Source organism: Phoenix dactylifera, chromosome 7, assembly GCF_051530095.1.
Source record: "Phoenix dactylifera cultivar Ajwa chromosome 7, Ajwa_hap1_PhDact_Kaust_v1.1, whole genome shotgun sequence".
NCBI lineage: Eukaryota > Viridiplantae > Streptophyta > Magnoliopsida > Arecales > Arecaceae > Phoenix > Phoenix dactylifera.
The window spans coordinates 33,295,704-33,306,584 of record NC_143196.1 but is presented as its reverse complement, the minus strand read 5'-3'; the positions used below and the strand labels follow the sequence as shown (position 1 = coordinate 33,306,584).

The following is a 10,881-nucleotide window of genomic DNA, read 5'->3' as shown; positions in this document are numbered from 1 at the left end:
TGGAGTAGTGGTGTGGCCTTCCATATTAAGCATGTTTTCAGAGAGACGAACGGAGCTGCAGATTGAATGACGTCGTATATGGCTAAACACTCCGAAGGCACCTTATGAACTGAAAAAGCGGAGCTGCCTAAAGCTCTCCAGAACAATTTGTCTTCTGATCTTATTGGATATACCCGTACTAGAACTGTATCAATCATCCATTACAAAAAAAAAAACCGAAAGACTTTGAAATGATCGAAAAGCCTGAAAAGTCAGAAAAAAGCCTTATTTACTTATAAAGCTAATTTTGACTTTTTCAATTGATAAATAATTTTAATAATACTATCAACTTAATTGGGTGCACCTATAAATTTTAAAAAATATTGGTTGCAAAGATAATAAACATAAACCAAAAATAATTATAAAATTATTTTAATTAATTTTTTAATTTTTTTTTGATATGACATTTAATTTTTTTTAAAAGTTAATGGTTTAACTAACATTATGTTAAATTATAGGACTAAGTATTAAATAAAAATAAACCTCAATAAATTTTTATATTATTAAATGGAAATATAACTTACTCTTAATATCACAAAGACTTTTGTAAGTTACTTCAATAATCTTGAAAACAATCGTACCCATCACCCATACCAACCACTCCATATGAAAATATTACTGGATCTTAGTGGATTCGAACCACCATCCTCTCAAGCAATCGAAAATACGCTTCCAATACTTGAGCACTCTTACCATTTTGAGCTTAAAGATCCCTATAACAATTAACCTAAATCTAAACCATACGTAACACCAAAATAAACCAATATTGCTAAAACATATTGCTAACACATCCAAAAATAAGGATAGTGGAGGCCTAAAAATAGAAATCAAGGCCAAACGTCTTCCATTTTAGATTTTTCCCTATTTGGGATCTCGCCCTGGCAAACCAATTTAAAACATAACTAGCTTAAATAAAAAAAATACTATTACCCTTTCACATTAACCATGAAAAATTTACATTTAAATTACATTATAAATGACTACTTCTATATATATTTTTCAAAAACATTAATACGAAAAATAATATAATTATTCAATTTTTCTAAAGAATTATCTTTCTTAAAGAAAGATATTTCTTGAGAAAGAAAAAGAAAGAACCAAAAGATATATTTATAAATAATGATTTTTGAATGAACATCGTGCCTATTCTGAGAACGGGTCGGGAGTTCCCAGAATTCCAAGAATTTTCCAAAAGCATCATCTTCGGTATGTCGGCACCCGTCCAAAACGGGGAGTTCCCAAAATTCAGGGTTCCGAACCTTCTGTAGGAAATCCCAACACATCTCTTAAAAAATAAAAAGGAAAAAAAAATGGCCATCATCGGCGTTGCTGCGCCTGATAATTTCTCCAGGTTGGCTAAATCCTTCCTCGTGAATTGCAAGCCAGTATGACTACGAGGACAAGGAAACAAATTTTTCCCACAAATGAATTCCCAGCGTAGGGCATTAGCGGAATCTGATTTTATGTCCTGAAAGCGTACCAGCAGAATGTTTGCAACGAAATATGTACATATATAACCAAGACATTTCAACACAATTAGAGATATGAATCAACTGACCAACTTTCACACAATAAATCATATTATCATATAGCACAAAAAAAACATACTAAAGCAAGATTCATGCACATCAAATAATATCCCCGGAACCAAATTATCAGAAAAGAATGATATCTTACCAGTGAGAAATTCAATTCACTGAGAGATCCATGACTTAATTCAATTAAAGAAACCACCTTGTATGATCGCATTCAATGTCTTTTCAACCATCTCTATGCCCATAATCCAGTCCTATATCCACCCAGAAGTCGATTGATATTTGAAAAAATCCAGAAGACACAATTAAATAGACCACAAGACGCTAGGAAGTCTGATAAGACCATATCCACAATCCACAACTATCGTCCTGACCGTACCTGCATGGAGAATCAGTGTTTATCATCCCCCCACAAACAAGGCATAACATCTCGTTGCAGAAGTTTGTAATGTCACAGTGATTACCTTAAACTAAGAAGCACCATGAAGGACATCGTCCAGATGCCACCAGCCCAACGTACTAACGTTCATTGTTGCATTGACTCACCATACCTATGTCAAATTACCATTCTATTAAGCAAACAATACAATAACAGCCTAATCAAAAAACTAGAACAAAAATATCATCATTCGCACACACAAAAAGAAAACATCTCCCTCACCATCAGAAAAAAAAATTTAGAACATTTATACAACAGACCACTTATAAAAGAGACAGTTCAAGATTATAGAGTCTCAACAAAACAGTAAGTAAAATCAGATAGGAAATCAGGTTGAAATTTGGTTTAGGCACTGTACTCCAGTTATTGTACTTCAGAAATTTAAAATCAAATTCATCAACTAAAGAGAAATAAGAAGATGACGACCAAATCAATTATCGATAGTACCTCTAAGGCTCCAGAAGGTGGTCAGATTGATATGTTCTGATTGCTTTCTCCAGTCTCAGAAACCAAATAAACATATGATGTTAACAGGCTAATGATATAGCAGATTTAGGAATTCATGATGGATTCATAAAATTTGAATTAAAAAAAAAATCCATACAATAACTTAGGGCACTTGAGAATTCGTGATGGATTTACAAAGCTTGAATAGAAATAAAAAAAATATCTGGCAACAGGACAATAACTGAAACATATAGGAATCCATAATGGATTCACAAAATTTGGATGAAAACAAATCCAGTAATAGAGTATTAAAGACTTGCGAGGCCGAAACCCAAAGATGATAACAATGTAATCCCCCTAGTCTTCATGAAACACCACAAGCTTGCAAAACCAACAATGCAAATTCTTAAGCGCAACAGCATGATATATAGACAATACTATTTCAACTATCTTCCTCCGCATCAAGGGGAACAGTTACAGAACATACACAGCTTACGCTACAGAAAATTCTATAAAATTTTATATAGCATAAATGATTGACAATCACAAAGGTAAACATTGCTAATATTCCTGCGATCACTTGAGTGAAGAGAATCAAGATCCGCTTCCTTCTCTGTGCTCGGTAGATAGCAGATGGTGATGATTGTGAAGAATGGAAATTTAAATCCTATGGGGAAGGGAAGGGAGGAGGAAAACAGGTGATAAAAAGAAAGAGTCTGGGTAATATCATTATTACCAATACAAGCCTCCCAAAAAAACCAGAAATAATTTTATTGAAATCTTTAAGACCAGCCAAGCAAACGCACCCAACATGGCAAAGGTCATTACAATTACAAAAGGACTGAACATTTTCATTTTAATCACCAAAACAAAAGACTTCACATGACAACCAGAAACAAGTAACTCAAAAATAGCAAAAGCTTCATCAGACCAGAAGACTGCATTTCTTCATCACCTCATGCCACAGGGGAAAAAGGCACCATTCAGAAAACAGCTACCACTTACTTGCAGAAACAAATACACCTAAAAAAAACTCACAGTCATAGGAGACAAATATACTAACCAATACAAGAATTTTGACTTTCACAAAAGAACAGCATATAACAAGTAAAAGCATTGATAAATACCGATGACCTGGAGAATATCAATTATTCTTGTATCAGCGCCTATTTACAAACCCATTCATGGTATATACAAAAAAAGCATGCTGAGACCTAAAATATTTCTCCAGCACTCCAAGATCATGATCTGATGCATAACATATATATACATCATCAGAACTCGTCCAAAGTCTACCTTCTCTTTTTTTTCCCTTCAAATTCTTTCAGGGTCACCATGTTATAGCATTGCCATACAAGGAGAAGCATGGCCAAACAAAAATCGGGAGATTCAGAAGCAGTGGCTTGAACGTCCCTAAACATCACTAATCTGTTGAATAAATTGTGAGGCGACAAAAAATAAATTAAACTAAATTGTACTGTCATACGATAAGACATCTGTCAATCGCAATGGAATATTATGGCGGACTAAGAAAAGAATGAAAAACCTGACTAGCGACTTTGTTTCTGGATTGAACTCGAAGCACAAGAGTAAGAAAAGTGAAATTTTGAACCAGTGGCAATGATAAAGGAATCTATAAACTGGATCGAAACTTTAATTTCTGCACATTGCTTTCAGGAATCATGCTCCAAAGGAAACTGAGCTCCACCGGAAACTGATCTCTCTGTAAACCCATAGTTTCTATACACCGGAGTTATTTCCTCCACCTGGACGTTTAGCTCAGGAGTATGTAGCATCGAATCTAATGTGACATAAAAAATCTAAATAACGTGAGTCAGCAGGCATTTACACCTTTTGAAACAATTCATTATTAACTAGAGAATATCAAAATTGCCAAACTAATATCACTATTCATACCTACAACGGGTGTTAAGCTCTTCTTGCAGTGATGTTATCGACGACATGATCGTGCCTTGAGGCACTTTCTATACGATTTTTTTTGAAAAAAAAAACGATGGCAGAGAGAACTAAGGAAAAACAAAAGAAAAAAAAATCAAGAGCGAAGAAACACGAAGGGGAGACCCCAGGGCAAAATTAATTCCCCGTACGATCTCCCCCATAAAACACCAAAAAATGGAGCTTTTATTAGGGTTTCTGTGACCTGCCATGCGAGCGCACCCAACATGGCAAAGGTCGGTAACAAGAACAACAAAAACACTTATGGATTATGCCGCTCCTCTCCAACATCTCCAATTAATCGACAGATAGATCAAGAGAAACTAATAATCTTTCTCCTTCTAAACATCAAAATAAAAGGATTCTTCTATAAAGGGGTAAGGCAAGAAACCCACGAGCCGAGGCTTCAGATCGGGAATTTTTTGGATCGGATCGATATAAAAAGGCCACGATCGGATCTCATCCTCTTGGATCCGAGATCGGAGAGCCGATCCACGACGTCCGCCTCTAAAATCGCCGCCGGCGCCTGCAAGGATTAATAGATACGAGAAACACCGAGGCTGTCGAACCACCGCCAATCGAATGATCGGTGGCGGTCTCCGAGAATGGATGGGCGAAGGGAGGAGAGAAGGAGGAGAGAATGGAGATCGACGAGGGAAAACTGCCACGGAAGAGAGAGGCCAAGAACGGAAGAGAAAACAAAAGCCCTAGGAAAGAATAAACCGAGAGATAAAAGTTCTTATAGGGTAAAAATGGTAGAAGATCAACGGTAATTTTTTGGGAGACGATAGAGTTGACGGATGAGATGCAGCCACGTGGTTGTTGTATAGTGGGTGGCGCCCAAGGCAGTGGTACGGCTCGCCGCCCCTGTTTACCTCGAAACGTTGGCACGTGTGGTGCCTCTTCCCACGTGCGACTCAATGTTGCGAAGCAATAACGCCGACATTGAAAGAGGTGGAATAGGACGGCTTGGATTTTTTTTAGGGGAAACTAATGTCCGGTCCATTCTTTGACCGGACTGTAATGTTTAATCCCTATTGACTGATTGTTTAACAATCAGTCCAGCCATATTTCAATACTTTATTATGAGACGAAAATACCCTCTAAGAATATTAAAATGCCCCTGTCCCTTTTGATATCCCATTCCCAGAAGAAGAAGAAGAAGAAGAAAAAGGGGCAGCCGCCACCGACCACGGCCCGTCCCCGCCCGAACTCCCTCCCGCGGCCGCCACCGGCCCCATCTCGCTCCCTCCCGAGCCCCGTCCCGCGGCCCCGCCCCGTCCCATGCCCCTTCCCCACCTAATCTTCCGTTCTCAGAAGCAAAAGGAAAAGAAAAAGGCCTGGCCGTCGCCGGCCCCTGCTCGCCACCTCCCAAGCCCCCTACCGCGGCCTCGCCCCCTTCCGCGGCCGTCGCCGGCCCCTGCTCGTCCCCTCCCAAGCTCCCTTCCGCGGCCTCGCCCCCTCCCGCAGCCGAGCCCCCTCCCACAGCCCGCCCCCGCCCGAGCTCCCTCCCGCGGCTGCCGCCAGCCCCTGCTCGCCGCCTCTCGAGCCCCCTCCCACAACCGCGCCGCCATGAATGCCCCCACCTCCGACCCCGCCCCTTCACGAGCCCCCTCCTGCGGCCACGGCCCACCCTCCTCCTGCATCTGTCGCGGTCCGGCCTCTTTCTGGAGCCACCGGCCTCGCGGGAGAAGAGGTGTTCTCCGCCGCCGCCGACGGCGGCCCCGCCCCATCCCGCGGCCCCCTCCAACGGCCCGGCCCCCCTCCGGTGCCGCCGGCTCGCGGGAGAAGAAGAAAGAAGAAGAAGGGAAGAAGAGAAGAAAAAGAAAAAAGAAAGAAAGAAAAAGAGAAAAAGAAAAATAAATAAATAAATAAATGCATAAATACATAAATAAATAAATAAATAAATATAAATAAACAAATAAATAAATAAATAAATAATATATTCTAATAAAATAAAATAATTATAAATAAAAAAGGAAAGGAAAGAAGAAGAAGAAAAAGAAGAAAAGGAAAAAAAAGAAAAGAAAGAAAAGAAAAAGGAAGAAAAGGAAAGAAAAAGAAGAAAAAGGAAAGAAAAGGAAAGAAAAGAAAAAAAGAAGAAGAAAAAGGAAACATAATTTTCTGTTTTGTGCACACACTTAATTAAACCCGAAACATAATTTTCTATTCTGTGCACACAGTTTACCATTTTCTGCACACAGGTATGGTTTCTCTGCACACAATTAAGTTAAGCAATCTGATTTTTGTAGAATGTTTCGAATCAATTAGAATGATGTGGTAGATACTTAATATAGGTTGTTCTTGTAAGCCAAGTCTTACCTTAGCATGGCACATAGTCGATTAAACTTGAAGCACACTTAACTAACGATGATACATACTTAATTAACCTCGAAATATAGTGTTCTATTCTGTGCACACAGTTTACTATTTTCTGCACATAGGTATGGTTTCTCTGCACACAGTTAAGTTAACCATGCTATATTACTTGTGTACCAAGCTTACAAACCTAACTGTCACTTACTCATTATTTTCTTTTTTCTTTTTTTTTTCTTTTTTTTCTTTTGTTGTCTTCTTTTCTTTCCTTCTCTTCTTTTTCTTTTCTTTTTATTCTTTTTCTTTCCTTTTCTTCCTTTTTTTTTCTTTTCTTTTCTTGATATTGATAGATACAATGGAAGAAAAGACAAAAAAAAGAAGAAAAAGAAAAGAAAAAGAAGAAAAAAGAAAGAAAAAGAAGAGAAGGAAAGAAAAAGAAGGAAAGAAAAAAAAAAGAAGAAAAAGGAAAGAAAAAGAAGAGAAGGAAAAAAAAGAAGAAAAAGGAAAGAAAAAGAAGAAAAAGGAAAGAAAAAGAAGAAAAAGGAAAGAAAAAGAAGAAAAGAAAAGAAAAAGGAAGAAAAGGAAAGAAAAAGAAGGAAGGAAAGAAAAAGAAGAGAAGGAAAGGAAAAAAAAGACAATTAAGTATTCTCTGTGCACAATTAAGTCTTTTCTGCACACAGACTTAATTGTATCCAGAGAATATTTAACTGCGTACAGATAGCACTTAACTGTGTGCATCACATAGTTAAGTATTCTCTGTACAGAATTAAATCTTCTCTGCACACAGTTAAGTGTTCTCTGCATCACACAGTTAAGTGTGTACAGAGAATATTTAACTGTGTGCATCACACAGTTAGGTGCTCTCTATACACAATTAAATTTTCTCTGCACACACTTAAATCTTCTCTGCATACAGTTAAGTATTCTCTGCATCACACAATTAAGTGTATGCAGAGAAGACTTAATTGTATACAGATAACATTTAACTGTGTGCATCACACAGTTAGGTGTTCTCTATACACAATTAAATCTTCTATGCACATATTTAAATTTTCTCTGTACACAGTTAAGTATTCTGTATATCGCACATTTAAGTTAAATATTTTCGGTACACAATTAAGTCTTTTCTGCACACACACTTAAATCTTCTCTGCACACAATAACTGTTCTATGCATCACACATTTAAGTGTTCTTTTTCTTTCTTTTTTTTCTTCTTTTATTGTTTTCTTTTTTTCTTTTTTTTCCTTTTCTTCTTTTCCTTTCCTTTTTTTTTTCTTTTTCTTTCCTTCTCTTCTTTTTCTTTCCTTTTTCTTTCCTTTTTCTTCTTCTTTTTTCTTTTCTTTTTTTTCCTTTTCTTCTTTTTCGTTCCTTTTTTTTATTTTTCTTTCATTCTCTTCTTTTTCTTTTCTTTCCTTTTTTTTCTTTCTCTGCATACAGTTAAGTATTCTCGGCATCACACAGTTAAGTATGTGCAAAAAAAACTTAATTGTATCCAGAGAATACTTAACTGTGTGCATCATACAGTTAAGTGTTCTCTGTATACAATTAAATCTTCTCTACACACACTTAATTTTTTTTTCTTTCTTTTTTTTATTTTTTTTATTTTTTTGTTTTTTTTCTATTTTCTCCTCTTGTGAGGTCGGCGATGCCAAAAGGAGTTGTACCATGGCGGCAGCAAGAGGAGGCCCAGCCGCAGCCACTTTATTTATTTATTTATCATTTTATTACAATATATCTTATATATTTATTTATCTATTTATTCGTTCATCACATATATATATATATGTATTTATTTATTTATGAATTTATTTATTTATTTATTTTTCATTTTTATTTTCTTCTTTTTCTTCTTTTTTTTCTTTTTCTTCTTTTTTCTTTCTTTTCTTCTATTTTCCCCTCCCGTGAGGCCGATGGCGCCAGAAGGGGGTCGGGCCGTGGCGGCCGCGGGAGGGGGTCCAGCCACAGCAGCTTTATTTATTTATAATTATTTTATGTCATTAAAATATATTTGTTTATTTATTTATTTATTTATTCATCATTCATATATATATATATTGATGCATTTATTTATTTATTTATTTTTCTTTTCTTTCTTTTTTTGTTTTCTTTTCTTCTTTTTTTCTTTTTTTCTTTTCTTTTCTTCTTTTTCTTTCTTTTTCTTCTTTTTTTTCTTTTTTTTTCTTTTTTTTCTTCTCTTCTTCCCTTCTTCTTCTTTCTTCTTTCTTCTCCTTCCGCGAGCTGGCGGCGCCGGAAGGGGGCCGGGCCGCGGCGGCTGCAGGAGGGGGCCATGGGAGGCAGCCCGAGAGGGGGCGAGGCCTCCGGCGGCGGCTGCCGCGGCCGGCCAGCGGAAAGCACCTCTCCTCCCGCGAGGCTAGCGGCTCCGAAAAGGGGCCGGTCCGTGGCGAACGTGGGAGGAGGGTGGGTTGCGGCCGGCGACGGCCGTAGGAGGGGGCTCGTGCGGGGGCAGGGGCGGGGGCAATCTTGGCGGCGCGGCTGCGGGAGAAGGCTTGGGAGGGGGCGGGGCCGTGGGAGGGGGCTCGGGAGCGGGCGAGCCGGGGCCGGTGGTGGCCACAGGAGAGAGCTCGGTCGGGGGCAGGGCTGCGGGAGGGGGCTCGGGAGGAGGCGAGTCGGGGCCGGCGGCGGCCGCAGGAGGGAGCTCGGGCGGGGGCGGGCCGTGGTCGGCGGTGGCGTCTTTTTCTTCTTCTCCTTTTGGGAATGGGAGATGAGGAGGGCAGGGGCATTTTCGGCCTTTTTAAAAAAAATAAAAGGGGCTCAAGGACCGGGAATTAAACTTGGTAAAGATATTGGATGGAAGATTTTAAGACCAGTCAACTGGGACTTTTTGTTATAGCGTGGTCTTTTGGAGGGTGGGGAATTAATTACCCCTTTTTTTTAATATCACGTTAAAAATAGCCTTTTATCCTTAATCTATGCGCAAACAGCATAAAAGCTGTTTAATTTCTCAAATTTCCAATTCCAAATATAGTTCTAATCATTAAAGATTTAAAATATTTGCATAAAACTTTCACTTGAACCTTCTCTTGCAAGTATGCTAGGATGTTATGGATACTATTATCACTAGTTAACTATGAGTTAATTATGTTCAAAATTTCTAAACTTAATTAGTTTAATTAAATTATCTCAAATCCAAAATTTTGGCATCCTTATGCATCTTCCCTTATTTCCCTGAACTGGCTGCAAGGGAGTAATAGCTAACTAATTAATAGCTACAAGGGGGAAAAGAAAACCAGTAAAACATGGTGACCATATGCATCGAGGTTAATCTATTTAACTTGATTCATCTCATTATAGATCACGTTATATTACATATTTTATAAAATGAGCAGGTTCATATTTGGATTCATGATCTACTTAATGAGGTTGACAGATTTTGAATCTATTATGTATCCAACCTGTAGTCTGAGCCAACCAGTTTACCCCCCATACAAAAAAATATATTTGTTAATGATAAAATATAATTTTGAAAGCTATATGCAATATTTTTCTATTTTGACATGTGTAGCATTTGTGCTTTATTAATGGAGCAAGGAGCTTGAGGAAAGGAGAGGAGTATCTTTTAGATACCAAAAAAGTTATGATATGTTTTACATATACTGCGAGTTTGGAGATACATGTTTGCCTCCTTTACAACATTTTACTCAATTTAGCATATAATTGTCAATATGAATATCTCAAAGTTTGCCGTGTATAGCAAATTTCAAGAATAATGAAATAATGAATATTATATTAGATATTGTGATAAGAAATAATGAAAGATAGTGTTATATCAATCATTTTCTTTGAAACAATGTTATCTTCACTCAAATGGATACAAGGCTGGCAATTTCTTGACCTAACTTGCCAAATGGACTTGACCTTGGTGTTAGATTACAGGAATAACCAGCTTCAACTCCTAACTGCATCATCTCAACTATTATCTCATTGGATAAGTTGGATTTCCTTTAGGTGATTTGACTTCTAAATCAAATCGATTTCGTTCGATTACCATCCAAGTTGGGTTGATGCAACCACAAGGATTTACTATATATGCATGTAATAACATATTAAAATTATTGTAGAAAAGGTTAGATTAGTAACGTTAACGAATTAATCGTGTTAGTACCGAGTTAATCAGGTTACATGAGGTT

At 37.7% G+C, this 10,881-nt stretch overlaps 1 long non-coding RNA gene across 4 annotated transcripts; it reads right to left on the bottom strand.

Annotated features, from left to right (window-relative positions):
* Window positions 1–752: 752 nt before the first annotated feature.
* On the bottom strand, window positions 753–5,211 carry LOC103701922 (uncharacterized). Of its 4 annotated transcripts, none has more exons than XR_603226.6 (3): window positions 2,039–5,123; window positions 1,717–1,953; window positions 753–1,507 (listed from the first exon to the last, which is right to left on the bottom strand). It is a non-coding gene; the product is annotated as an uncharacterized LOC103701922 (long non-coding RNA). The 4 variants fall into 4 exon arrangements; XR_005512106.3 differs by having other exon boundaries at window positions 753–1,953; window positions 2,039–2,125; window positions 2,461–5,123; XR_005512105.3 differs by having other exon boundaries at window positions 753–1,953; window positions 2,039–3,888; window positions 4,007–5,123.
* Window positions 5,212–10,881: the final 5,670 nt, after the last annotated feature.